General features: G+C 47.3%; 1 non-coding gene across 1 annotated transcript; it reads left to right on the top strand.

The window, feature by feature from the left end:
• The first annotated feature begins 4829 nt into the window (after positions 1 to 4829).
• TRNAR-UCU (transfer RNA arginine (anticodon UCU)) lies at positions 4830 to 4901 on the top strand. Its single transcript has one exon. It is a non-coding gene; the product is annotated as a tRNA-Arg (tRNA).
• The last annotated feature ends 1180 nt before the right edge of the window (positions 4902 to 6081 follow it).

The raw sequence follows: 6081 nt of genomic DNA, 5'->3' as shown, positions 1-6081 counted from the left end.
TAGAGCCCCCAAACATTATATTTTTTAGCAGAGAATCTAGAGAATAAAATGGCGATTGTTGCAATATTTTATATCACACGGTATTTGTGCAGCGGTGTTTTAAACGCTATTTTTTGGGAAAAGGGACACTTTCATGAATTTAAAAAAAAAACAAACAGTAAAGTTAGCCCAATTTTTTTGTATAATGTGAAAGATGATGTTGGTAAATAGATACCAAACATGTCACGCTTTATAATTGCACGCACTTGTGGAATGGCGACAAACTACGGTACCTAAAAATCTCCATAGGTGACACTTTAAATTTGGGATGAGTGGCAGGCAACAAGCATTTTTATACGAAGGCCAACAAGAGTCATCCTTGTGTCCCTATCATGTCGAGTTTATTCATTGTCTCTGGCACAAGCGTTTTGAACTTTTCTCTCTATAATTTGATGTATAAAGAAAAATATATGAAATGTAGTTGAAAGTGCTAAATCTAAATTCCTCTCTTTTTTTTTTTTTTTTAAGATGTTTGCAGTATTTACTGCAGACAAGGCTCACACGGCAGGCCTGTCGATCATCACATTGGGACGCCGCCAAAAAGTGACATTCAAATTGAGACTGCACCAGAGTGCGACCGTGACATGGCCACTCCACCAGAGTGCGACCTCGACATGGCCACTCCACCAGAGTGCGACCGTGACATGGCCACTCCACCAGAGTACGACCGGGACATGGCCACTCCACCAGAGTGCGACCGTGACATGGCCACTCCACCAGAGTGCGACCGTGACATGGCCACTCCACCAGAGTGCGACCGTGACATGGCCACTCCACCAGAGAGCGACCGTGACATGGCCACTCCACCAGAGAGCGACCGTGACATGGCCACTCCACCAGAGTGTGACCGTGACATGGCCACTCCACTAGAGTGTGACCGTGACATGGCCACTCCACCAGAGTGTGACCGTGACATGGCCACTCCACCAGAGTGTGACCTAGACATGGCCACGCCACCAGAGTGCGACCGTGACATGGCCACTCCACCAGAGTGCGACCGTGACATGGCCACTCCACCAGAGTGCGACCGTGACATGGCCACTCCACCAGAGTGTGACCGTGACATGGCCACTCCACCAGAGTGTGACCGTGACATGGCCACTCCACCAGAGTGTGACCTAGACATGGCCACGCCACCAGAGTTCTACCTAGACATGGCCACTCCACCAGAGTGCGACCGTGACATGACCACTCCACCAGAGTGTGACCATGACATGGCCACTCCACCAGAGTGTGACCTAGACATGGCCACGCCACCAGAGTTCTACCTAGACATGGCCACTCCACCAGAGTGCTACCGTGACATGATCACTCCACCAGAGTGCGACCGTGACATGGCCACTCCACCAGAGTGCGACCGTGACATGGCCACTCCACCAGAGTGCGACCGTGACATGGCCACTCCACCAGAGTGCGACCGTGACATGGCCACTCCACCAGAGTGCGACTTCCACATGGAGAATCCACCAGCATGCAACGTTCACGTTGAGACTCCACCAAAATTCCAGGGGAATGTCTCCAGTGAAGATAGGGGCAAGGTTACAAGAAAAGATAGGCGGATATTAGTGGTAGGGGATTCAGTTATTGGAAGGATACAGAGGGCGATCTGTCACAAAGATCGGAATCGCCGAACTGTATGTTGTTTACCGGGCGCTCGGGTTCGGAACATTGTAGATTGCATGGACAGACTGTTGGATGGGGCTGGAGTGGACCCAGCTGTCATGGTATATATCGGTACCAATGACAAAGTTCGAGAAAGATGGAGCGCCCTACAAAATGATTTCAGGGACTTAGGGGCTATATTGAAGAAAAGGTCCCCCAAGGCAATATTTTCAGAAATACTGCCTGTACCTCGAGCCACACCAGAGAGGCAGCAGGAGCTTATGGTACTTAACAAATGGCTGAGGAACTGGTGCAGCGAGGAGGGGTTTGGTTTCATGGAGAACTGGACTGACTTTTCGGGAAATTACCGGCTCTATAGCAGGGACGGACTGCACTTAAATGAGCAGGGTGCCGCTCTATTGGGAGAGAAGGTGACCAAAAAGCTAGAAGAAATTCAGGTTGATGCTCCACCAGAATGTGAAGCTCATATTGAGAACCCACCAGAATGTGAGACTCCACCAAAATGCCAGAGGAACATTGGGAACATCTCTTCCAGTGAAGATGAGCGCAAAGTTACAGCAAAGAACAGGAAGATACTGGTGGTAGGGGACTCAATAATTAGATGGACAGAGAGGGACATCTGTCACAAAGACTCTTGTTACCGAACAGTATGCTGTTTACCGGGTGCTTGTGTTCGGGACATTGCACATCGAATGGACAAATTGTTGGATGGGGCTGGGGAAAACCCAGCTGTCATGATACATATTGGAACCAACGACAATGTTAGAGGAAGATGGGACTCCCTAAAAAATGATTTCAGGGACTTAGGGACTATATTGAAGAAAAGGACCTCCAAGGCAGTATTTTCAGAAATACTGCCTGTACCTCGAGCCACACCAGAGAGGCAGCAGGAGCTTAGGGAGCTTAACATGTGGCTGAGGAACTATTGCAGAGAGGAGGGGTTTGGCTTCATGGCGAACTGGGCTGACTTTTCAGTCGGTTACCGTCTTTATAGCATTGATGGATTGCACCTAAATAGGAGGGGTGCAGCTTTTTTGGGAGTGAAGATGGCCAAAACGTTGGAAGAAATTTTAAACTAGGAGATGAGGAGGAGGGATCAGAAGATGATTTGCTAGTGAACATGGAGGGAGAAGATCTTCAAGTCAAGCCATCATCACCGGAGTCCACTACGTCATCACTGTCTTGAAAGATTCTCATCAGCTCCTTTCTTCAAGAGAGCAATACCACCAGCTATCTTTACCAACAAGAGTGCCACATTATCTCTTCTGCATAGTTCAAGTTTTGTGTGTGGGGATAGTGTTAGAAGACTCAGTGGAAAGTCTGAGGAACCCTCCCAGGGACCAGGTACGGCTTTACCAACACAGGTTCCTACACTGGTTGCGGCTGCCACTCCAGCAACCGAAGAGTCTTCCCATCAGCCCTCCCAGGAACCCAGTACCTCTGTACCGACACAGGTCCCCACACCGGTGGCAGCTGCCACTTCAGTAAACAGAGGATCTTCCCATCAGCCCTCCCAGGGACCAGGTGTGGCTCGAAGAAACATCCATGACCTTTTGGCATCTGCCATCTCAGCTATCTTGAGGAAATGGTAATTGGCCCTCCCAGGGACCAGGTACGACTGTACCAAGACAGATCTCTGCACCAACGCTTCTACTGAGATCACCTAAAAGGTTATTCCAATTTTTCAGCCACATATTTTACACCTACTTTATATTTTTTACTTGTTCCCATTCACATAGCATAATTTTAAGAACATTGAAAAAATTGCTGATCACAATTAAAGCCGGAACCCCATGGAAAAAAAAAAAGCATGGCCTCCCAAAATCTAGACCCCCTCCTAAGCACACATCCTGACAGGCCAGGAAAGGGGGGGAGGGGGGTGGGCATACGCCACGCCCTCCTCTCCTCGCCCATACCAGACCACATGACCTCAAAATAAAGAGGTGCCTTGTCAGGGGGGAGGGGGGTCCCCCTTTTCAAGGTCCACTACCCATGTTGAGGGCACGTGGCCTGGTATGGCTCAGGAGTGGAGGGGGTGCACGCTCATCCCCCCCTTTCCTGACCTGCCAGGCTGCATGTTCGGCTGGGGTTCTGGTATCAGATTTGTAGGAGCCATGTTTTGTTTGTCATTTTTCACACGTGATTCCCTCTTTAAAGGTGAGCAGCAAACTTTACAATTTTTATTAAGTTTTATTCTGTGAATGAGAACATGTAACAGATATAAAAGTAGGCATTATCCCAATATGGCTGCAAAAGTGGAAATACCTTTTAGGTGAGCGTCAAAGAAGTAGCGCTGGTGCCCCATTCAAGTGGTCACCATTCAGACGCCAATAAAAACAGCAGAGGCCGGCCAGCAGACCTGAGCACAGTAGGTGGAGCTACTAGTGGTAGCAGCTCCACAGACAGGCAATCATAGACAATGATGATGGACTATCAGGGCATCCTTGTTGCCCAATCCACCATACTGGGAATGGACTCTCTACCATCTATGAAGAGCCAGTCTTACACATTCAAGTGAGTTGTCCTGTCCCTGCCTGTCTACATTTCAGGTTACACTCATGGCTAGCTCATGTCCTCTTATATAAGACGGAGCTTATCCATGGAGTAGAGACACTATACAGACCAGAGGACATGTATTTGTCCCATTCCACACGAAGGACATCACCAATATTGGAGAAGTGACCACTACAACAGCTGAAGGACTCTGTAGCTCTAATTCACTCTACAAAAAGGATCTGCAGCTCTAGGTCACTTAAAGCGGAGTTCCGCCAAAATATTTTTTTAAAAGTCAGCAGCTACAAATACTGCAGCTGCTAACTTTTAAAAAATGCACACTTACCTCATTCAAAGGCCCTCCCTACAGGACAGAATATGAAAGATTCATAACACTACAATATGGACCTGTATCTCCAGTTCCTTTAGAAAATTTAAAGCCGAATGAGGAAGAGGATGAAAAGCAGAACTTCCCTTTATAGGTGAAGTTCTGCTTTAAGATTGGGCAGCACAGAGGCTTAGTAGTTAGTACTTCTGCCTTGCAGCACTGGGGTGTTTGGTTCATATCCTGACCAGGACACTGTCTGCATGGAGTCTGCATGTTCTCCCTGTGTTTGCGTGGGTTTCCTCCGGGTACTCCGGTTTCCTCCCACACTCCAAAGACATGCTACCTCGCGTTGGTGATGCAGTGGTAAGCATAGCTGCTTTCTAAGCAGCTGACCCGGGTTTGATTCCCGGCCAACGAATGAGGAAGAGGATGAAAAGCGGAACCTCCCTTTATAGGTGAAGTTCTGCTTTAAGATTGGGCAGCACAGAGGCTTAGTAGTTAGTACTTCTGCCTTGCAGCACTGGGGTGTTTGGTTCATATCCTGACCAGGACATTGTCTGTATGGAGTCTGCATGTTCTCCCTGTGTTTGCGTGGGTTTCCTCCGGGTACTCCGGTTTCCTCCCACACCCTAAAGACATGCTACCTCGCGTTGGTGGTGCAGTGGTAAGCATAGCTGATTTCCAAGCAGCTGACTCGGGTTCGATTCCCGGCCAACGCAATCTCACAAGATGACTGCCTCACCTGGTAAGTGTTACCCCCCCTCATAATAGCTGTATATACAATGTTCCCTCTACAGTACTGTGCAAAAGTTTTAGCTAGGTGTGAACAAATGCTGTAACCAAAGGGGCCATGTGATTCCTTCCTGGCTATGTCCTGGTTGGAGATCACTATGAACCTACCATAGGGGCCATGTGATCCTTTCCTGTCTATGAGAGCAAGTGTATGCGCAATAACTCAGAAAATCCACGGGATCAGTTCTACACAAATAATGTATCAAAAGTCATTCAATGAATAAAAAGAAAGAAATGACAATCCATATGGCAAGCACAGACCAATGGTCTATGTATTACTAAAAATGGCGTGGAAGGGTAAAAACGTCCAGAAGGAGCAAGCAGGGCTGCCATCATGATGAGAAAGAAACCATATTCTCGAGTAATACTAGTAAAATACGACAGGTTCTATGTGGGAAATTTCAACAATTAGAAAGAGTCATTGAGACCACCAATCAACAATGGTGGGACAAATTCTTTCTAACCAAATATATTGATACCAAGATCTCCCCGAGGGGCCTTAGGGTCATGAAAGAATGTTCTTTTCTTGAAAATGACCACAAAATGGAATGGGCCGACATTTCTGCCTTTTGTACATCCAAGTGGATGAGCATTCTCATCCTACATAGAACATCCAGATTTGACAAACTCAAACAGGATGTACTTACACTTATTCAAGACATTATCGGCTACAATACGACCATCCCTCTCTCATGGCTAAATACCCTTAAGAAAAATACAAAAGCAGATGAAGATTCCTTATTGCGCATGAAGTTAGGTAAATTCAGACGCGATTTGGATGATTATAACTATGACAGGTGGAGAAT

The sequence above is a fragment of the Aquarana catesbeiana genome, linkage group LG07 (assembly GCF_042186555.1).
Source record: "Aquarana catesbeiana isolate 2022-GZ linkage group LG07, ASM4218655v1, whole genome shotgun sequence".
Classification (NCBI taxonomy): domain Eukaryota; kingdom Metazoa; phylum Chordata; class Amphibia; order Anura; family Ranidae; genus Aquarana; species Aquarana catesbeiana.
Note: the sequence above shows the minus strand (reverse complement) of the source record. Positions and strands in the feature narration are given on the sequence as shown.